Below are 23,792 nucleotides of genomic sequence, written 5' to 3' on the forward strand. Positions count from 1 at the left end.
CATTCTCATTAAAGTGAACAATAAGACGAAGAAACAGTAACACTATTCAGAATATTTCATTTCTTCTTCTTCCAGGCATCTTATAGATTACACTATTCCACCCCTTTGACATTTACATTTGAGGTGGCTTGTTATAACAGGTTGCAGCCAGAAATACTATGATTCCTTTAAGGTCAGAGTAATTATTTCTGGCTGGACACTGCTACTGCTCCCTATTCTGGTTATAGAAGCATGTGTGCAGAAGGAATTTCCATGGCAGAAGTAAGTCCTTATTTAATAATAACATCGAATGTGAATGGACCAAACTCTCCAGTTAAAAGATATAGAGACTGGCTGAATGGATGAGAAAACAAGACCCATTGATCTGTTGCCTACTGAATACACACACACACGCACACACACACTGTCTCTCACACACACACTTCACCTGTAAAGACATGCATAGACTGAAAATAAAGGGATGTAAAAAATATCCCATGCCAATGAAAACCAAAAAAGAGGAGGAGTCACTATACTTATATCAGACAAGATAGATTTCAAGACAAAAACTATAAGAAGAGATGAAGAAGGTCGCTGTGTAATGATAAAGGGATCAATTCAGCAAGAGGATATAACAATTTTAAATATATATGCACCCAACACTGGAACACCCAGATATATAAAGGAAATGTTATTAGAGCTAAAGAGAGAGATAAGCTCCAATACAATAACAGATGGAGATTTCAACATCCCACTTCCAGCATTGGACAGATCTTCCAGACAGAAAATCAACAAATATCAGTTTAATCTGCAATAGAAACCAAATTGATCTAATAGATAGTCACACAACATTTTATCCAAGAGCAGCAGAATATGCATTGTTTCCCCCAGCACATGGATCATTCTCAAGACAGACCATAGGTGAGGTCATAAAACAAATCTGAAAACATTAAAAAATTGAAATAATATCAAGCATCTTCTCTGACCACAATGGAATAAAACTAGTAATTAATAACAAGGGGATTTTGAAAACTATACAAATATATGGAAATACAACAATATGCTCCCAAATGACCAGTGTATCAATGAAGAAATTAAGAAAGAAATTGGAAACTTTTTTGAAACAAATGATAATAGAAACACAACATACCAAAACCTATGGGATTCAGCAAAAGCAGTATTAACTGGGAAGTCTACAGCTATAAGTGCCTACACCAAAAAAGAGGAAAAACTTCAAATGAACAATCTAATGATACATCTTAAAGAATTAGAAAAGCAAGAGCAAAACAAACCCAAAATTAGTAGAAGAAATAATAAAGATTAGAGTGGAAATAAATGAAATTGAAATGAAAAAACAATGAAACAAAAAGTTGTTTTTTTGAAAAGTTAAAGAAAATCGACAAACCTTTAGCCAGACTAACAACAACAAAAAAGATGATCAAAATAAATATAATCAGAAATAAAAAAAGGAGACATTACAAATGATACCACAGAAATTCAAAGGATCATTAGTGGCTGCTATGAGCAACTATATGCCAACAAATTGGAAAATCTAGAAGAAAGAGACAAATTACTAGATACATACAACCTAATAAGATTGAAGCAGGAAGAAATCCAAAACCTGAACAGATCAATAACAAGTAATGAGATTGAAGCCTTAATAAAACGTCTTCCAGTAAAGAAAAACTGGAGACCCGACGGCTTCACTGTTGAACTTTACCAAACATTTAAAGAAGAACTAATACTAATCCTACTCAAATTATTCAGAAAAATGCAGGAGGGAGGGAATCCTTCCAAGCTCATTCTGCGAGGCCAGTATTACCTTAATACCAAAACCAGACAAAGACACATTAAAAAAAAAAAAAAAAAAAAAAAACTAGAAAAAAAAAAGAAAAGAAAACTACAGGACAATATCGCTGATGAATATTGATGCAAAAATCCTCAATGAAATACTAGAAAACCAAACTCAACAATACTTTAGAAAGATTATTCATCATGACCAAGTGGGATTTACCCCTGAGATGCAAGGATGGTTCAACATATGCAAATCAATAAATGTGATATGTCATATCAACAGAATGAAGGATAAAAACCATACTATCATTTCAATTGATGCTGAAAAGGCATTTGATAAAATTCAGCATCCTTTCATGATAAAAGTCCTCTAAAAACTGGGTATAGAAGGAACACCCTTCAACATAATAAACACCATATGTGACAGACACACAGCTAGTATCATACAGAATGGGGAAAAACTGAAAGCCTTTCCTCTAAAATCCTGAACATGACAAGGATGTCCACTGTCACCACTGTTATTTGACATAGTTCTGGAATTCCTATCTAGGACAATTTGACAAGAGAAAGTTAGATATAAAGGGAGTCCAACTTGGAAAAGAAGAAGTCAAATTATCCTTGTTTGCAGATGATGTGATGTTATATTTGGAATAAACTGATGACTCTGCCTGAAAAAAGAAATAAAAAAGTAATCCCAATTACAACAGCCACACATAAAATTAAATACCTAATTAATTAAAATTAACAAAGAAGTGAAAGATCTCTGTAATGAAAACTACAAAACACTTATGAAAAAATTGAAGAGGACAACAAAAAATTGAAAAATATTTCATGTTCCTGAATTGGAAGAACCAATATTGTTAAAATGTCCATACTACCCAAAGCAACTTACAGATTTAATGCCATCCCTATCAAAATACTAATGACATTATTCACAGAAATAGAAAAAAAATCCTAAAATTTACATAGAATCATGAAAGACCCAGAATAGCCAAAGCTGTCCTACACAAAAACACCAAAACAGGAGAAATCACATTATCTGACTTCAAAATATACTACAGAGCTATAGTAACCAAAATAGTATGGTATTGGCATAACAAAAGACACATAGACCAATGGAACAGAATAGAGAACCCGGAAATAAATCCATACACCTACACTGAACTCATTTTTGTCAAAGGTGCCAAGAACATACACTGAGAAAAAGATAGTACTGCAGTAAATGATTTTGCAAAAACTGGATATCCCTATGCCAAATAATGAAACTAGACCTCTATCTTGCCATATACAAAAATCAAATAAAAATTGATTAAATACTTAAATGTAAGACTTCAAACTATGAAACTACTATGAGAAAACATTAGGGAATATCTCTTGGACATTGGTCTGGGCAAAGATTTCTTGAGCAATGCCCCACAAATACAGGGAGCTAAGGCAAAATTGGACAAATGGGATCATATCAAGTTAAAAAGCTTCTATACAGCAAAGGATACAATTAATAAAGTAAACAGACAATCACAGAATGGGAGAAAATATTTGCAAACTACCCATCTGACAAGGGATAATAATCAGAATCTGTAAGGAGCTCAAACAACTTTATGGGAAACAATTTAATAATCCAATAAAAAATGAGCAAAAGGTATATCAAAAACTGCTCAACAACATTGACCATCAGAGAAATGCAAATCAAAACTATAATGAGAAATCATCTTACCTGAGTTAAAATGGCTTATATGCAAAAGACAGGCAATAAATGCTGGTGATGATGTGGAGAAAAGGGAATCATTGTACACTATTGGTGAGAATGTAAATTAGTACAACCACTACGGAGAACAGTTTGGAGGTTCCTCAAAACACTAAAAATGGAGCTATCATATGATCCAGCAATCACATTACTGGGTATATACCCAAAAGAAAGGAAATTAGTATATTGAAGAGATATCTGCACTCTTATGTTTGTTGCAGCACTGTTTACAATAGCTAATATTTGGAAGCAACCTAAGTGTCCATCAATAGGTGAATGGATAAAGAAAATGTGGTACATATGCACAGTGGAGTACTGTTTAGCCATAAAAAAGAATGAGATCTAATCATTTGTAGCAACATGGATGGAAATGGAGTTGATTATGTTAAGTAAAATAAACCAGGCACAGAAAGACAAACATCACATGTTCTCACTTATTTGTGGGATCTAAAAATCAAATCAATTTAACGCATGGACATAAAGAGTAGAAGGATGGTTATCAGAGGCTAGGAAGGGTAGTGGAAGGTTGGGCTAGGGGTAGGTAGGGATGATTAATGGGTACAAAAAATAGAAAGAATGAATAAGATCTAGTATTTGATAGCACAAAAGGGTGACTGTAGTCAATAATAACTGTACATTTTAAAAATAAAGTATATAATTGGATTGTTTGTAACTCAAAGGATAAATGCTTCAGGGGATTGATGTTTTATTCTCCATGAAGTGCTTATTTCACATTGCATGCTTGCATCAAAACATCTCATGTACCTCATAAATATATATACTTAGTATGTACCCACAAAAATTAAAAATTTTTAACTCTATATAACATGGAAGAGAGGAAAGAAAGAAGAAGGAGAGAAAGGAAGGGATAAAGGAAGTTAGAGCACCATTAGAACTTTGCCAAGGGGTGGCAAGGCTGTGGAGAAATAGGTTTTTACACTGTTGGTGGGAGTGTAAATTAGTTCAACTGTTGTGGAAGACAGTGTGGCAATTCCTCAAGGATCTAGAACCAGGAGTACCATTTGACCTAGCAGTCCCATTACTGGGTATATACCCACAAAGGATTATAAATCATTCTACTATAAAGACACATGCACACATACGTTTATTGCAGCACTATTTACAATAGCAAAGACTTGGAACCAACCCAAATGCCCACCAGTGATAGACTGGATAAAGAAAATGTGGCACATATGCACCATGGAATACTATGCAGCCATAAAAAAGAATGAGTTCATGTCCTTTGCAGGAACATGGATGAAGCTGAAAACTATCATTCTCAGCAAACTAACACAGGAACAGAAAACCAAACACTGCATGTTCTCACTCGTAAGTGGGAGTTGAACGACGAGAACACATGGACACAGAGAGGGGACCATCACACACTGGGGCCTGTTGGGGGTGGGGGACAAGGGGAGGGAGAGCATTAGGACAAGTACCTAATGCATGCGGGGCTTAAAACCTAGATGATGGGTTAAGTGCAGCAAACCACCATAGCACGTGTATACCTATGTAACAAACCTGCACGTTCTGCACATGTATCCCAGAACTTAAAGTAAAAACAAACAAAAACAAAAACAAAAAAAAACCTTTGCTAAGGAACAAAATAAATAAATGGACAGATGTGCCTATTCCTAGCTAGGATCTGGTGAGGTAAATTTCTTTCCAAATTATTCAGTATAGTATGTAATTCTGCAATGACAGAACAGACAGTGGCTAGTTTGTGCTAAACATGGTTGAAAGTAAAGGGATGATAAGTATTAACTTAAAAATCACTATGTATAACAGTGTATACATTTAGAAAAGAGACATTTATTTCCTTTTTTTCTATTTTGGTTCCTCATCATTCAATTTGATGAGGTTATGAGCTTTATTTCTTAAGAAGGAGATTACAACCTCCAGGCAGGAAGCACAACCACCATCTAAAAAAAGCACTTTGAGGCAGAGGAGGATGGAACAGGGATTTTTTTGGAATGGGTTGGCCAAGTATACATATTCAACAGGTTACAGGAGGAGCTATGAATATTCATGAAGTTGGTCCTCATGCATGTTACACACCACCCATGTTCACTTAGGGGTGGAAGATTAACATTTAAATGTATTACAGCTGAGCCAAAAGGTGAGGCAGGGACACGAAGGCATTCCAGTGTGCAGTCTCTGTAAAACCCACCAAAACCAGTTCATGATAAGTGGTCTCTCATCAGAAGAAAGTTACAGAAATCAGTCTGTTGTCCAGTCAAGGCTTGTGGAACAGGGTGTCAGTTAGTGAACATCTGGTGGTGAGTGGCAATTGTTTTAATATTGTTTATTTCAAGGCCAGTGCTTGTTTAGCTTCTAGAGAAAAAGAAAAACCTTGTAGCACTTTGCACATACTTTATTCTTTAAGTGTAGGGTGTATGATTTAATCCTTCTCTGGCATGGCCTTAGGTCCTATTTATAATCTGGTATCTTATTTCCACGAAGAGTCCATTCTGTCAGTCTTATGATATCTATTTTGACATTACTGCTGGTCAGTTGTTTCTAAACCACAAAAGTAGGTGGGTGTAACAAGGGGTGTTGGACCTCTCATCCTGACATGGCTGGGAACTAAATTTGTAAGGTTTCTCTGAAGTCCCCTTGGCCAAGGGGGCAGGGTCCATCCAGTCAGTTTGAGGGGCTTAGGATTTTATTTTTAGTTTACAGAAACAAGAGGATTCATGAAGAATGTAATTATTCAACTGCAAAGCTGAGGAGTAGCAAGAAAGCATTCTCTGAAAAGACATGTCAAAAAAAGTCCACTTCTTTCTACAGCTGTTGCTAATCATTGTGAGCTGTGTTGTTTGAGTGAGAGAAAGCATACTGATCACAGAAAGACTATATTTGTCCCTTCCACTCTCCTCCCTGCAGTTGACTGAATGTTAGTAACAAAGTGACTCTGGAAGATCTGTTCCCAAGGTTCTGCATTTGTCCTTCAATCTTGTGGTGGATCTTGGAGAGTTACTCTTACTTAACACAGAGGCAACGGGGATGGTAACAGGTGAAACAAGCAAATAATTTTTTTTTTCTTAAAGTATAACATGAGAGGACTTACCTACTAGGTATGAAAACACACTATAAAGCTTTATTACTACTACTGTTTTTAGTGACATTTATTGAAGGCTTACTGTGTGCCAGATGCTGTGCTATGTTTTACATACCTGATGTCATTTAATTATCTTACAAACCTTATAAAGTAGATAGCATTTTTAATACCTAATACTTAGAGGAAGAAACTGAGGCTCAGAAAAGATGCATTTGCGAAAAATTAAATAGCCAGTAAATAATGCAAATAGAATTCTAATCTAGATATTATAACTCTAAAGCCGTTTTTATCATTACTATCAATATAATTTTGACTGTATAAAAGAGGAACGGTAGAACAGAGAAGAGTGTAAAAACAAAATAGCCATATCTATGGATTTCATCATATGATAAAATTGATGTTTACATCAATTTAATAATTATTGCTAGACAATTGGCTATTCACTGAAAAGTAGCTATTATCTCTCATACCAGAAAAAGATATAATTCAGAAATTTAAAAAATATATATAAAAAGATAAAAATAGTACTAAAAAATATAGAACATACAGCAATCTGGTGGCCATAAAAAATAAGTTAGGGACCAGGGAGGTCCAGGTTGCAATGAGCTGTGATCAAGTTACTGCACTCTAGCCTGGATGACAGAGTGAGACCCTGCCTCCAAAACAAAAACACCAAAGCACCAAATGAGTGAGGGTTGGTACATAAGTGGAAGCCTATTTGCTACTTCTCCACAAAAACTGAGAATGAATGAAAAGAAAAAGTTTTAAATTAAGAAGTTTCAAACTTTGGCTGGAGACTGTTAAAACATTCTCCAAGACGTATGAGGAGAAGGAAATATTTATTTTCCAGTGCAAATTCAATCATTTATTATTGACATTGTTTGATACATATGGATAAAAAAAATCCTGCATTGGTTAGAATCAAAAGACACAGTTCCTGAATGACATAATATAAGAAAAATAGGCTGGGCACAGTGGCTCATGCCTGTAATTCCAGCACTTTAAGAGGCCGAGGCAGGTGGATGACAAAGTCAGGAGTTTGAGACCCACCTGATCAACACAGTAAAACCTCGTCTCTACTAAAATTACAAAAAAGTTAGCCAGGCGTGGTGGCTGGCAGCTGTAATCCCAGCTACTTGGGAGGCTGAGGCTTGAACCTAGGAGGCGGAGGTTGTAGTGAGCCGAGATGGCACCACTGCACTCCAGCCCAGGCGACAGTGCGAGACACCGTCTCAAAAACAAAACAAAACAAAAAAGTGAATGAGAATAGCAAAATTTGACTAAAAATCTTGATCAATGACATCATTTATTTAAAAATTGTATTATTTATATTACCTTGAAGCTATAAAACAAAGGTCAAAATAGATTGTGGGAACTTCTATTTCTAATCAAGATGGAGTAACAGGAACCAGATTCTTCTTTCTATCTTTGACAAGAAAAAAATAAATAAATAAAAAAGGACAACATACAACATACAGGACACAATAGTTCTCAGGATGCTGGACACTGGGGAAAAAAGACAGTAACCCCGTAAGAGACAGGAAACAAGCAAGATGAGCCCTATGGTTGCCCCAGCTTACTGTCTTGAGAGAATTTCCAGGATGAGGCGCTGAGAGGGGAAATCCAGGAGAGTGCAGTGAACTCTGAGTTGAGGAGACAGAGTTGAGAGTTCAGGGAGACTAAGATGGCCAGAGTCGTAGGACAGAGTACTGGAGAGCAGAGACCTGCAAAGAGAGAGAACTTCAGAGATCTGCAAAGGGTTCCTCTCAAGTATTCAGATGAATAGAGATTAGCACTTGCCTATGAGGAAACTGCGTGAAGAAAGGAAAGAAATCCCTAAACATATTAGAGGAACCAGTGCCCAATGCTCACACAAGGCTGAGAGTAATGTCTGTTCCCACCATCCAGACTGGAAAATCCCACAATTCACAGGACATTTGCTACAGTGCATAGTCGGGTCTTGCCTCAGTGGGGAATAAGTAACTCTACATTGAATATTGCTCTGGGCCAGCCTAACAACCCTGAAAGGATAAAACTGTTTCCAAGCATCTCAGAACAAAGCTCAAGAATACTTGTAGGAACACAGAAATATCCAGCACCCAATGAAACAAAATTTACAATGTCTGATAGTCAGCTAAAAGTTACAAGTCAAAGAAACAAGAAAATACAAACCATATTTGGAAAACTTATCACCCAATTGAAACAACTCAGAATTTACACAGTGTTAGAATTACCAGACAAGGCAGTAAAGTGATCAGAATTACATTTTATATGTTTATAAAGTTAAGGTGAAACATGAAAGATATTTGAAAAACAAAATAAAACAAAACACATTGAACTTTAGAGATAAAAGCTGCAGTAGACCCACAGAAGATTAGACATTGAAGAATAAAAGAGTAGTGAATTTGAAAACATAGCAATAGAAATGATCCTAAATGAAGCACAGAGATAGGAGAATTAAAAAGAGGAAAGGACATCAGTAAGCTGTGGGACAACTTCAGACATCCTAATAGGTGTGTAATTAGAGTATCCAAAGGAGAGGAGAAAAGAGGAAATAGAGAAATAAACTCTTAAAAGTAAATTTTCCAAATTTGATGAAAACTCAAAACTCATAGACTCAAGAAGCTCAACAAACCCCAAGCACAGGAAACATGAAGAAAACTACATCAATGTGCATCATAATCAAAGTGCTCAAAACCAATGATAAAGAGAAAATCGTAAAAAGCAGCCAAAAAAGAAAGACATGATACATGCAGAGGAACAAAGATAAGGATGACAGTATAATTTTTATTGGAAATTGCAGGTGAATTCACTGTGAAGCAACATATTTAAATTACTGAAAGAAAAAAAGTCAACCTAAAATTCTATATTTAGAATTCTATACCCAGAAAAAATATTTAAAAAACAAAGGTGAAATAAAGACTTTCTAGACATAAAAAACTGAAATAATTTGTAATCAGTGGATCATCAGCACTATCATAAATGTTAAAAGATGTCCGTCAGATGAAAGGAAAATTGTTAGCTATATAAACAAGGATACATCACAGTGACAGCATTAAAGGTTATGTGTTATAGTCAAACACTTTAAAGAAAAGGATCTGGAGAGGCTGGAGGTAAGCTCCAAATATTCTTCCTCTACAGAGAGTACTTTCCTCCTACTATCAGAAATGACATCACGATGTCCACTTCTTCCACTTCTGTTTAACATTGGGTTAGATGTTCTAGCCATTGCAATGAGGCAAGGAAAAGAGTAACAGGCACACAGACTAAATAGGAAGGAATAACACTGTCGTTATTCACAGACATGATAATTACGTAGAGAATCCATGGAAATCTATAAAGACACTTACTAGAACTAATGACTTTAGCAAAGTCACAAGATACAAGATCAATATACGAAAGTATCTCTACATACTAGTAAAAATGTTATTTACAATAGCAGCAAAAAACATGAACTAACAAAGGTGAAAGACTTGCACATTGAAAACTACAAAACACTTGTGAGAAAAATTAAAGAAAATCTAAATAGGTAGGTATGAGCTGAGTGCAGAGGCTCATGCCTGTAATTTCAGCACTTTGGGAGGCCAAGGCAGGCAGATCAGTTAAGGCCAGGAGTTTGAGACCAGGCTGGACAACATGGCGAAACCTCATCTCTACCAAAAGTACAAAAATTAGCCAAGTGTAGTGGCACATGCCTGTAATCTCAGCTACTCAGGAGGCTGAGGCATGAGGATCCTTTGAACCTGGGAGGCAGAGGTTGCAGTGAGCCAAGATCGCACCACTGTACTCCAGCCTGGCGACACAGCAAGACTCTGTCTCAAAAACAAAACAAAACAAAACAAAAAACAAACAAACAAACCAATAAATAAATACATAGATATGTCTTGCTCATGGGTCAGAAAACTCACCCTGACCCCTCCATTAATGTATAGATTTAATGAAATTCTGATCATAATCCTGAAAGTCTCTTTTGTAGGTATTGATAAAAACAATTATAAAATTTACATTGAAATGCAAAGGCCTAGAATAGCCAAAACAATGTTGATAAAGAACAAAGTTAGAGGACTAATACTACCTGATTTTAAGGTTTATTATAATGCTAGAGTAAGCAAGACTAGTGGTACTAGCACAAAGATAAAGAAATGAATCAGTAGAAAAAAATGGAGAGCCCAGAAGTACACACACCAATTTTTGAACAACTAATTTCAAGTCTTTTTAGCAAAAGTTGAAAAAAAGGAACCTCAATCCATTCCTTAACACCATTTACACAAATTCACCAAAAATGGATCATAGACCTAAACATGAAACCTAAAACTATAGAACATCTAGAAGGAAACATAGAAAGAAAATCTTTGCTGCCTTGGATTAGGCCAAGATTTCTTAGACACAACACTGAAAGCATGATCTATAAAGGAAAAATGATATATTGAACTTCATCACAGTTAAAAACTTCTATTCCTTGAAAGAAATAAAATGCAAGCTACAGAGAAAATACTTGCAGATCGTATATCTGATATATCATCTATATGATATATTTGGATAAACTTGTATCCAAAATATATAAATAACTCTGAAGACTTAATATAAGAAAGCAAATGAGTTAATTAAAAAAATGGGCAAAAGATTTGATCAGATTCCTCACCAAAGATGACATATAAGTCTGTTTTCTCATTGCTGTAAAGACACATGAGACTGGGTAATTTATAAAGAAAAGAGGTTTAATTGGCTCATGGTTCTGCAGGCTGTACAGGAAGTATGATGCTAGTATATCCTGGGCTTCTGGGGAGGCTGAGCTGTAGGCATCTCACATGGTAGGAGCAGGAACAAGAGAAGTGAGGGGAAGTGCCACACACTTTTAAATAACCAGATCTCACAGGAACTCACTATCACAAGAACAGCACCAAACCATTCACAAGAAATCCACTCCTATGATCCAATCACCTGCCACCAGGCCCCACCTCCAATATTGGGGATTACACTTCGACACGATTTTGGGTTGGGCACACAGATCTAAACCACATCAGAAGACAATATGACTAGAAAACAAACATATTAAAATATATTTAATATTATTAGTCATTAAAGACATGCAAATTAAAACCACAATGGATAGCACCACTCATTGTCAGAATCACTAAAATTTAAAAGACTGACCATACCAATATAAAGGAACTAGAATTCTCATGCACTGCTGCTGAGAATGTAAAATGATACAACCCCTTTGGAAAACAGTTTCTAAGTTTCTTTGGTTCATAACACCATACATAACACCTTGTATATAAAAATTCATAGCAGCTTTACTTGTAAGAGCTAAAAACTGAAAATAACCCAAATGTCTATAAACAGATGAATAGATAAACAACTGGGTTACATTTATATAATAGAATATTACTCAGCAATAAAGCAGAATGAATTGTTGATATATGCTATACCAGAGTGAATCTCAAAACAATTATGCTGAGTAAAATTTAAAAGGTCAAAAAAGGATACATACTGTATAATTCCATTCATTTAAAATTCTAGAAAATGCAAACTAATCTAGAGTGGTGTAAATTAGATCAGCAGTTTCCTGGGAATCTGGACTTTAAAATTACAGAGGGGAATGAGGAAACTTTTTTGGGTGATAGACATGTTCATTATCTTGATTGTGATGATGGTTTGGTGAATGTGTACATATGTCAAAACTAATCCAATTGTATACTTTAAATATATATGATTTGTTGTTATTTGTCAATTATATCTGAATAAAACTTTTTTTTTAAAGTTTGTATCTAAAAGGATAGTAAAACTACTCTCTTCTGAAGGCCAGATTTCTATAATCCTCAATTCTCTGATGTAGAGATATGCATCCAGAATTTTTTTTAAAGCATGATGAAATGGCTTTGACAAAGCCACAGCACTCTGGCTAAATTCCTTATTTCCTAGGTGACCTTTTAAACTCTCATTCAGAGCCTGTTTGATTCTACCTAACACGCTTCAATTAAGCTTGATAAGTTATAAACAATACATTTGAAGAGAGAAAGGGGCATAAAAATATTTGAGGGAGTCCCAGTGAAAAGTGATTATCAGTACTGCAAGAAGTGAAAAGAATTTTGGAAAGTAGCTGGAATTTCACTCTGCAAGCACTATCTAGTAATGAGTATTCATTGAGATAACCAAGGAGAGCGTCTTTTGTTTAATAAGTGAGGTTAAAATGTATGGACTTCAAAAAGATTTATGTCAAAAATAAGATGCAAAAGATTTTCAATTCTAAAGAGATGATTCTTGGTTACGTGAAAATCTGATTTAGGTGGCATACCTTGTTGACCCACAGTGAAGTGCTTTTGAGGAAAGTCTTGAGTATTACAGAAAGTAGTTGGATTCAAACTAAGTAAAATATTGGAAAGAATGTGAAAGAATATTCCAGCATTAGAGGCAAAATAGAAAGGTTCACTCCAATCCTTTTCCCTTTATGAATGTGCATGTGTCTTTGGTTTCCTAAAGTGCTTTTTGTGTTTAAATTGACAGGAAGGGAAGAACAAGTCTTAATGCCTTATGGCTCCAAGATCTGTTTTCCAGTCATTTCACATATGGCTCAGAATGTTAATAATGGAAAGTTGATCTATGTTGACTACTTGCCAACTTTATTACTTAAACTCATTCCTTGACAATAAATCTTGTCCTTTCAAGGACAATTCTGGAATTAGACTCAGAATTCTGACAGTATGACTCTTCTGTTACTGAAAATTACATCTATCATTTAAAGCATTTTATTCTGCTAAACCTGTAATGAAAATTTTTGAAACATCACATTTCTAGGAACTCCTAAAGAAGAAATCATCCATTCAGTGAGAGCAAATGAACACACCAACAGACTGAAACAAAGCATCTTTGCAGGAGACATGAATGCCAGAAAGCGAAGAGAACTACAGTCAGGGTCTCTGCTGGCATGGTCCAAGCCCACCGTGGCATGACCCAGAGAGACGAGTCAGCAGAGTGCTATGGACACCTCCCATACTCCTCTCGCAGATCAACAAGCCAGCACATAACCCAGGGAGATAGATAATAGTGATGCTGTGCTCTGTAGAGGGTAGTGGCAACAGTGGGATTTCTTCTGGAATAAATTTGTAGTGAGCCAGATGTTTCTTCTGACTGTATTACTTCTGACAGTGTATAATCCAAAATTGTTTCCTTGGCCTTCCAAAGAGTTTTATACGCTACCTAACGGCTGCAATAAATCCCTTTCTTCTTAAACTAGCTAAAGTGGATTTTTGTTCTCTACAAAACAGATCCTGCCACTAAGAACCCCACTAGTATTTGCTGACGTGATTAGGGAGAAAGTTAAGCCACTGTAAGGGGGGAAAAGCAGCTCCAAGTACAAGGCTTAAATGTGTTAGAAGCTTCTTTTTCATATCACAGTTCAAGATGAATATCTGGGCTATGCTCCATAAAGTCATCTAGATACACAGGTTGCTGGGGCAAATCTGCCATCTTCTACATTTGGCTTTTCTCGCTAGGTCAAAAGTGTTTTCTCCAGTGATTGTCAACTTCACTGGTTCCACATTCCAGGCCACAGAAGGGAACAAAAGAAAATATGAAGGGCAAACAACTTTATTTTGAAAAACACAAAGCAGAAGTGGTTACTAAAACTTAGGCCTTGCGGGGTGGCTGACATCTGTAATTCCAGCACTTTGGGAGGTCAGTGCAAGAGGATCACTTGAGCCCAAGAGTTTAAGACCAGCCTGGGCAACACAGGGAGATACGTTCTCTACAAGAATTAAAATAAAAAATAAAACAAATTAGCCAGGTGTGGTGATGTATGCCTGTAGTCCCAGCTACTTGGGAAGCTGAGGTGGGAGGATCTCTTGAGCACTGATCAAGGCTGCAATGAGCTATGATCACAACACTGCATTCCAGCTTGGGTGACAGAGCATGACCTTGTCTCACAAAAATAAAATAAAACCTAGAAGCTAAAACCAAAACTCAGAGCCTTCTCAAGAGAATGTGGGAAACGTAGCCTGTAACTGGAGTAGCCGTTAGTCTAGCCAAAACTTGATGGGTGTGGGGTGTTCTCTTAGTAAAAGAAGAAAAGAGAAATGGACATGGAAAAAATTCCAAAACTTTATTCAAGAGGACATCATCAGCTTTTGAGACTTCAGCTGTCCCCTGCAAATGGGCTTTTACTCTCCTCTCTTTTCTTAAAGCAAAAATACCTGCAGGAAGCCGCAGAGCAGTGGCAAGATCAGAAAGCATACTCCTCAGTCCTTCTACCTAAGTAGCAATGTAACAGTGAGATGGGCATAGCTATTTTTACTCTCTTACTAAAGTAAAACATTTAGATTTTGAAACACCAACTCCTCCTCCAATGTAGAACTTCCTCTGTGTAGACCCTATGAGATACAGAAGTCAGCAAGGCTGGCCTGACCACTGCCCTGTTGATGCTTTCGTTCTGGGATGGAAGATTAATGTTTTGGTAGTTGATTATTTAACTAATCATTAAGAGTGCTCCAAGGAAGTACAAAATGGATATGTGTATAAATGGATATGTGTCATAAGTAAATGGATATAAGTGTCATAAGTATAGGACACAAGAATTTGACCTTGGCTGAAGAGATCACAATGCATTTTCCTCTTAAAGTGATATTTAAGTATATAAAAAATTATGAACAGATTTACTAGTGAAATTTATTTCTGCAAGTTGGCAAATTGTTTACATAACCTTTCTGTTTAACTCTTTAGTTATGATTAGATTAGGAGTTTTTTTTTTCACTTAAAAACATGTATCAACATTTTTTGAGTAGGTATTCATTTACTTGGCTTAAACACGATGTATGAAAATGTAGCTGGGCACCATGGCTCACACCTGTAATCCCAGCACTTTGGGAGGCCGAGTCAGGAGGATGACTTGAGCTCAGGAGTTTGAGACCAGCCTGGGTAACATGAAGAAACCCTATCTCTACCAAAATACAAAAATTAGCTGGGCATGGTGGTACACACCTGTAATCCCAGCTACTTAGGGGGCTGAGGTGGGAGGATCACTTGAGCCCAGGAGGTCAATGCTGCAGTGAGCCATGTTTACACCACCGCATTCCAGTCTGGGCCTCAAGGTGAGACTCTGTCTAAATAAATAAATAAAGAAATAAATAAATGGAAGAAGGAGAAGGAGGAGGCGGTGGTGGCGGAGGAGGAGGAAGAGGAGGAGAAGGAAGAGAAAGAAAAAGAAGAGGAAGAGGAAGAAGAAGCTTCTATGGGGAAGTTTAGGGAGGGGCTTCTCATACAGGAATTGTCTTTTGCAACATACAGGCTAAAATCATCAAAGTGCAAGACAATCAGTAAAGCTTCACCATTCAGAAACCAATCAATGTCCTTTTCAGTATCAGTTAAGTTACATATTAATTAGTACATCAACAGTTTGAGGAACCCACTATAAGATTTCAGGGACTCAGGATAAATTTCTTTACTCAAGAATAGGATGTAAGCCATGAATCATAAGACCTCCCTAAGGTGGATTAATTTGGAAACCTGCCAAATGTGGCGTCTAGGTTATCATATCCTTGATAAGAATTTGTATTTATCTGAAAGCTAATAAAAATAATTATATTTTTTCTCCTTTCAAGTTACAGATAATAGGAAATTATACAAATTTTACCTCCCGTTCTAGCTTTTTTGACTTACTATAGCATGGAGATATTTTGATATGTTGATAAAAAAGCTTTTTTAAACAAAATTATAGTATTCCATTTTATAGATATACTATTAATGTATTTAACCAGCCCCTTATTGGTGAGCATGTAGATCATTTCCAATATATTGCATTATAAACAATACTTCAATGAATTATATCCAAATGTCATTTCATTCTTATGTGTTTGTATCTATAGGAAAAATCCTAGCCCATTTGAAATTTACCGTGGGTTAGGGTGTGAGGCATACATCAAACCGTATTTTTTTCTCCATGTGGCTTCCTCGTAGTTCCCAGATGATTCATTGATAGCACCTCTTTTTCTCACTGATTTAAGATACCACATTTATTATATACTAAAACTCCATATGGATTTAGGCCTATTTCTGACTATACATTTTGTGTTAGTCTGTTTGCCTATTCATGTGTCATAACAATAATAATCACTGAGGCTTTATCTGATAGAGAAAAATCTTCCTTTAGTGGTTTTCTTTTGTGGAGATTTCGTATTTTTTTGTTTCTATTTCCATATGTGCTTTTTCTGTTTTTTGAGACAGGTTGTTGTTGTGTTGCCCAGGCTGGTCTCAAACTCCTGGGCTCAAGCAATCCTTCTTCCTCGGAATAGCTGGGATTACATGTGCATACCACCATGCCTGGCTTACTTTCATATAAACTTTAAAATTATTTCTGGTCTAGTCTGGTTCTAAAAAAACCCAGATTTTATTTTTATTGAAATCACATTAAATATATAAATTAAGTTCAACATCTTGATAATATTGACTCTTCCTATCCAAAATGCCTTTCCATTTGTTCAAGACTTCCTTTTCTCTTTCAAAGAATGTTTTAATGTTTTTGTCTGTAGAATACTCAGCCTTGAACGTTTCTTTTTAGGCTCATCACCTCGCTATGGGGTCTTTTCTTCTATTATATTTTCAATGAATATTGATTGTATACATGAAAAAATTTGCATATTAATTTTGTACCTTCCTAATTTACTGAATGTTTTGTTTGTTTGTAGTAGTTTTTATTTGACCTCCTTGAATTTTCTAGATATGTTATATGATTTACATATAGTGATAGTTTTATTGCTTTGTTAATTCTCACATCTCTAATTTCTTTATCTGGCATAATCGCATTGGCTAGCATTTCTGGTAGAATGTTAAATAATAGTGATGATAGGACCTTTCTTAGCTTGTTCCTGAGTGGGGATGCCCTAGTAATTCTCCCTGAAATGTTACTGATTTGGGAGGTGAAATAATTATATTTCAACATTCAAAGATGTATCCATTGATAAATACTTTCTTAAGAATTTCATCAAGAATGGTTATTAAATTTTGTCAAGTATCTTTTTAGCATATATGAAGATAAAGGTGATCATATGATTCTCCTCCTTATGCCTACTAATTGGTAGATATAAATAGATTAATAGGTTTTCTAAGATTGAACCTCCTTTGCAGACTTGTAATAAATCCTATTGGAAATGGTACATTTCTCTTTTAATGTACTGCTAGATTTATTTAGGAGCTTTCTTTAATATTCATATGATATTGGAGATAGTTTTCATCAGATTTTACCATCAGTGTCCTGCTTGCTTTATAAAAATAATCCAGAATTCTTTTTGAAGATCTCGTAAAATTGCTCAGAGAAATAATTTCAGCCTGGTGTTTGGCCAGGGAAAATGTGCAAGAGGTGGCAGTATCTCTTTGATGAAATTCTGAGTTTCTGTTAATGAAAATTATGCTACTTAGATTTTATGTCTTTTCTAAGCTTGAGTATAAAATTGTCCAATTTATTAAGATTTTTTTTCATTTTTATGATAATTTCCTCTCCTAATCCTTCTCATTTTATTAGCACATTTTTACATTTTTTTTGATTAAGTTAGTAGTTTATGTTTTTTGACTTTTTTTTTCAAAGCAGCAGCTTTCAGTTTTTGTGTTCCAACTTCTTAAATTCTGCTTTTATCTTTATTGACTTTTTCCCTTGATTCTCCTTCATTTTATTTTGTTTCTTTTTTAACTTCTAAAGTTAAATGTCAAATTCATTTTTTTAGTCTTTCATGTTTATAATGGAAGTATTATTTCCTCTCCTCTCACTATTGTTTTAGCAATTTGTAGTTTTCTTATTATTGTTTGTTAGATGTTTTGCAATTATAGTTTTGTTTTTTTCTCTTTGATTCAACAATTGTTTGAGATTGTAAAAGCTAAGAGGTATTGGCTTTTCATTTTTAAATTTAATTATTAATTTCTAGTATTACATAGTGATCACAGAATGTTGTCCATATCACTTCAATTTTTTGTAATGTATTTAGGTTTTCTTTGAGTCTTAATATATCATCAATTTCTGTGATCATGGACACTTAAACAGAAATGTGTACTCTTTTTTCAGGATACAGAGTATGATATTTATAATTAAATCTGCCTAATTCATTGTGTCATCTAGATTGACTTACTTTTTTCCTCTTCATCTATTATGGCCTGAGAAAGGTGAATTAAAGTTTTCTTCTATTAGTAAGTTTCTGTTTTTTCTTATAGCTCCTCTAGTTGCTTGAAGCATAAATTTTCATAACTGTTACATCACTATTGTGAATTACCTTTATTATTATAAAGTTCATTCCTTTACCTCATTTAATATGAATTGTACATTCCATAATATTAGACTGCGACCTTTACATTCTCTCCTTCTCTCTCTCTCTCTCTTTTTTTTCATTTTCCTGATATGCCATTCCCCCATTTTGACCGTTCTAAAATACTTTATCTTAGAGTGCATCTCTTAAAGACATTGTAGAATAGGTTTAATAAACTAATTTGAAATCTCTTTGTAATTGGTTTAAGCCTACTTACTCTTATTGATATGAAAAACATATTTAATCTTAGTTTCATTATTCAATATTGTATTTTCTGAATTTATAGATTGTTTTATATCTTTATAAGCTTTGTGTTCTGTTTTTCTCTGTTTTGCTTTCTATGTGTGATTCTACTGATATTAAGAAAGGTTTGTGATTTTGTTCTCACTGTTATTTTATAATTATAGCTTTATTTAACATCCTTAGTTCTTCACAAATCATTATTAATAAGAATTCTCTAGATAAATAGAACCAATAGGTTAGATAGTTAGATTCATTATATGAAATTAACTCACATGATTATGAAGTCTGAGAAGTCCCAAGATCTTCATTTGGCAAGGTGGAGACCTAGGAGAGCCAAGGATACAATTCTAGTCCAAGTGCAAAGGCCGGAGACTGAGGAAAGCCAATAGTGTTAGTTCTAGTCTGAGTTCAAAGGTCTAAGAACCAAGAGAGCTAATGGGATAAGATTCAGTCTGAGTACAAGTCTGAAGGAAGGAAAGAACCAGTGTTCCAGCTCACACACAGTCAGGCAGAGACAGTAAATGCTCTCTTCTCTTTCTTTTTGTTTTATTCAGACTTGGATGAGGCCCACCCATATTAGGAGGGCAGTCTGCTTTGCTCAGTCTACTGACTCAGATGTTCATCTCATCCAGAAACACCCTCACAGACACACCCAGAACAATGTTTAACCACATATCACACACCCAGAACAACGTTTAACCAAATTTCTGGGCACTCCTGACCCAATCAAATTGACACATAAAATTAACTATCACAAGTCTCCCCCTTGTCAAGTCGGCCCCCAAATATGTCTCATTAAACCATATTTAATCTCCAAATAAAGACAATAACAAGGCTATAATTCTCCCTAACATGATACAACTATACCATACATAACCAAAAAAGCACCTACCATTGCCTCAGAAAAGAAAGAAAAGTTCTTGGGTGATGTTTATTCTTCTCCTTGATATCCTATAACTTAAATACTATGATGTAAAATTAACAATACTTAAAAATACTACGATATAAAATCAGTATTTTTTTACATGATAAGAAAGAAAACAAAGGTATTTGAGGTGTGTGTCTCTGTGTGTGTCACACACATTCATAACAAAATAAGGGGAAAACACTTATGACAACTACAGTCCTTGTTTCTATAGCTGGCCATATGGTCATAGCTAGTATTTACCTTTTTCCACTACCCATTTTGTATTCCCTTTGTTTTCAGCAAACACCTCAGCTGGTAATGGTTCTTTTCCTGGTTAAGAGGTCTAAATCTTCACTCTATAAGATTTGGAGATGTTGGTAGTGTAATGTTGCCTGGATTGGGCTGTTGTAGTTTTCTGTTGACCTTAACCATGTTGCATGGTAATCCTGAAATGCCCTAAGGGCTCTTCTGTATTGCAGACATACTCTTCCTTACTTCCACTGTGGCATAGCAGTTTAACTTCCTCTTTGTAGTTGGGACAAATCACCCTGGTCAAAGCATTAACTTCCTTCTTTGCCTGTTGATTAAGAGGCTTGAAGAGCCCAAAGTAACCAGACAGCAGGCTTAACTTCCAGTTCAGTGGAATCATTGTGTCTCTTGGTGAAAGCCTTTCTCTTTCTGAGACTGAGGGCATAAGATTGCAAAAACTGGAAGCAACATTTTTGCTAGTGGGTCACTAGGGGTAATAGTGAGTGGTGCAACTTCCATTTCTACCCCAATGACTCCTGGATGATGAATCTTGGCTGTGGGAGAAATAGCATCATACAGTGGACACTGATTCAGAGTATATACAGCCTTCTAGAGAACCTTATCCCCACCTTGCAAGATGTTACCACCTAGCTGATATTGTAACTGCCTCTTCAAAAGACCATTTCATTGTTCTGTCAAACCAGCTCTTCAGATGGTGGGGAACATGGTAAGACCAGTGAATGCCATGAGCATAGGCCCATTGCTGCACTTCCTTTGCTGTGAAATGTTTTCCTTATTGGAAGCACAGCTGTGTGGCATACCAGGACAGTGTATAAGACTTCTATAAGTCCATGGATGGTAGTTCTGGCAGAAGCATTACATGCAGAGAAGGCATATCCATATCCAGAGTTAAGTCTATTTTAGTAAGAAATAGACTGCCCCTTCTGTGATGGAAGAAGTTCCATGTAATCAACCTACCACCAGTAGCTGGCTGATCACCCTGGGGAGTTTTGGATTCAGTGTTGGTCTCTGCTGCTAGCAGACTGGCATGTGGCAGTGGCTGTAGCCAGGTCTGCCTTGGTAAATGGAAGTCTGTATTGCTGAACCCATACACAACCTCCATCCCTGCCACATGGCCACTGTGTTCATGAGCCAACTGGGCAATGACAGGAGTGGCTAGGGAAAGAGGCTGACTGGTGTCCACAGAATCCACTTGATTAAAAGCCTCCTCTGCTGAGGTCACCCTTAGGTGAGCATTTATGTGAGACGCAAATATCTTCATGGTTTTTTGTCCATTGAAATAAGTCTATCCACTTACCTCTTCTCCAAATTTTCTTGTTACCAGTTTTCCAATCGTGCTCCTTCCAAGCGCCTGACCGTCTAGCTAAACCATTGGTCACAGGCCCAGAATCTGTATATAATGGTTCATCTGGCCATTTCTCTTTCTAAGCACAGGGCATGATCAGGTGTACTGCCCAAAGTTCTGTCCACTGGGAGCATTTTCCTTTACCATTGTTGGTTGGTGATGGCCCAGAAAGGGGCTGTAGTGCTGCAGCTGTCCACTTTCAGGTGGTTCCTGCCTGTCATGCAGAGCCATCTGTAAACCAAGCTGTGGCCTTTCCTTCCTCTGTCAGCTGATCTTAGAGAACTCACAAGGCCATAGGTGCAGGCTAGGAGAAAGAAGGCAGTGTAGCATAAGGCCTGTTCTCTGTTTGCTTTGCTTTGCTTTCTGTATGTGATTCTACTGATATTTTAAAAGATACGTAAGTTTGTTTTCACTGTTGCCTTTGTAATTACAGCTTTATTTAATATGCTTATTCATATCTTTAGTTCCCTTATATGAGTAAATATAAAATTGAGATCTTTCATACTTTTCCTCCTTTCCCTACCTCATCTATATCACTAGCTTTAGAATTTACAACTGTATTGTGAAATATTCATATAGATTTACTTATATGTCAATTTTAAGTGATATCTTTTTACTCCAGATAGTACATATCTAGGAAAATCAATATTTTTTTACCCACTTTCTTTCCCATTTCTCTTCCAATGTTTTTGTTGTAATTTCTACCATGTTAGGGCATACAGTATTAATATTCTCTTATGTCCTCTAATCTCCACATTTTTTAGTCTGAGTTCTACATTTTACATATATACCTGCATATGTATCATGAATTAAGTAATTTATAGATGACATCATGAGAATAACTTATAGACATTCAGTTATATATCTGCTTTAAGTAAATTAAGCAAAAACATCAGGAAATTATAAACTCAAATGAAATTTAACTCTTAAATCCAACAATTTGAAATGAAACATGGACTAAAACATTTTTCTGGCAATAATCCTTTTCATTTGGCCTTTTCTGTTCTCTTTCCAACCTCCCCACCTCAAAAAAATCAACCAAGAAATCAAAAAGCAGCTATACAGTATCATCAAATCCATGTTAAATCCACATATGGTTTGGAAATATTTGAGACCTAGCCATGTATAAGCAAAGGCAGATGCTTAACTTTTTTTTTTCAGTTGACAGTTTCAGTGTTATTAACTCTGTTGGATATTAGAAATACTCTCAATTCTACCCACTAGAATATACTATTGTAACTTAACACAACATCCTAGAATTGATATCTTCTTCTACTTTCAGATCCTAAGGGCTATCCTGCAATTCATTCATCTAGAATAGACTCCAAGAGCTTCAAGAATGGGCTTCTGGAGTGCATTCCAACTCCATTCTTGCTTCTTGGTCCCTCTGGTGCTGGTCTGGCCTCCAAGGATGTGAGCCAAAGATTTCTAAATGTTTGATGAGTTTCAGAGTGTTTGACTTAATTTTGGTTGATGCACTGACAGTTGGGGCACTTCAAAAAAAAATTTATGGGTTTATTGTTTTTCTGGATTCTTGCATAGGTTACTTCACTTTTCTTAGTTTTTAAAATATGAATAATAATGCCTTCCTTGCCAGTTTCACAAACTCTGTTTTATTTGTGTGTGAGGGCTAAATTAGCAATGCATGTAAAAGTACTTTACAAGATGTATAATATGAAACAAATAGGAGAGTGACATTATTTACTTTTGTTTGGTGGCAGGTAAAGGGGAGAAAATAGCATAGAACCACTTATATCACAGTCTCAGTGATAGAAACCAGTGGAAGAGAGCACATGGTAAGACTCTAAAATTGTGTTTAATTTTCTTTATTCAACTACATACTGCCATGTGCTAAATGTCTAAGTCTCCATTAATTATTCATCAGAGCTGGCAAGTATAGCTTGATATTTGATCTACACACCTTGCCTGGAAAATATATCAATGTCATCCGTATTCTTGGACTTTCTTTCCTGAATAATTTTTATCAACACATTGGCACCAGCTGTGGCTTCAAAACATTCAAAGCAACCATATTTAAGTACTTTAAAATCTAGTGAATAGGAATTTTATTGGACCTATCAAAATTGTTGCCAAATGGGACATTTGAGAACACGACTAACTTTTGAACACGTTTTTAAACACAATGATGTTTAAAGCTTGTGAAT

At 35.7% G+C, this 23,792-nt stretch overlaps 1 long non-coding RNA gene across 1 annotated transcript in view; it reads right to left on the reverse strand.

Moving 5' to 3' along the window:
• The window catches only part of LOC144332742 (uncharacterized), a 32,295-nt gene extending 12,636 nt beyond the window's left edge, over window positions 1–19,659 (reverse strand). Inside the window, exon 1 of the long non-coding RNA XR_013400793.1 lies at window positions 19,378–19,659. This is a non-coding gene — a long non-coding RNA (uncharacterized LOC144332742). The remainder of the gene's footprint in view (window positions 1–19,377) is intronic.
• Between the last annotated feature and the right edge of the window lie 4,133 nt (window positions 19,660–23,792).

The sequence above is a fragment of the Macaca mulatta genome, chromosome 1 (assembly GCF_049350105.2).
Source record: "Macaca mulatta isolate MMU2019108-1 chromosome 1, T2T-MMU8v2.0, whole genome shotgun sequence".
NCBI lineage: Eukaryota > Metazoa > Chordata > Mammalia > Primates > Cercopithecidae > Macaca > Macaca mulatta.